This window comes from Austrofundulus limnaeus, unplaced genomic scaffold, assembly GCF_001266775.1.
Source record: "Austrofundulus limnaeus strain Quisiro unplaced genomic scaffold, Austrofundulus_limnaeus-1.0 Scaffold355, whole genome shotgun sequence".
In the NCBI taxonomy this organism is placed as follows: domain Eukaryota; kingdom Metazoa; phylum Chordata; class Actinopteri; order Cyprinodontiformes; family Rivulidae; genus Austrofundulus; species Austrofundulus limnaeus.
This window is the reverse complement of record NW_013952757.1, coordinates 535,083-535,662: the sequence shown is the minus strand read 5'-3', so window position 1 is coordinate 535,662 and position 580 is coordinate 535,083.

The following is a 580-nucleotide window of genomic DNA, read 5'->3' as shown; positions in this document are numbered from 1 at the left end:
TTTCATTGCCATGCCCCCTGTTTCACCGCCATGTCCCCTATTTCACCGCCATGCCCCCTGTTTCACCGCCATGCCCCCTGTTTCACTGCCATGCCCCCTGTTTCACTGCCATGCCCCCTGTTTCGCCGCCATGCCCCCTGTTTCACTGCCATGCACTTGTTTCCTTGCCATGCCCCCTGTTTCACTGCCATGCCCCCTGTTTCACCGCCATGCCCCGTTTCACTGCCATGCCCCCTGTTTCACTGCCATGCCCCCTGTTTCACCGCCATGCCCCCTGTTTCACCGCCATGCCCCCTGTTTCACTGCCATGCCCCCTGTTTCACTGCCATGCCCCCTGTTTCACTACCACAGTAATCACCTTCATCTGTTCCACCTGTTCTGCCTCCTATTTAAGCTCCATGTCCAGTCTCTCACTGCCAGATTATYGAACGGTTCACCAAGTAGATGTCCAGCAATTTTCCCATGCCTGGTCTCTGGTTCCTGACCCACTGCCTGTCTCTGGACCCACGTCTCCTGCCTGCTCCTTGTCTGGTAATAATGCTGACTCTGATCCTTGGCTTCTGACCTTGTTTCTGCTCTC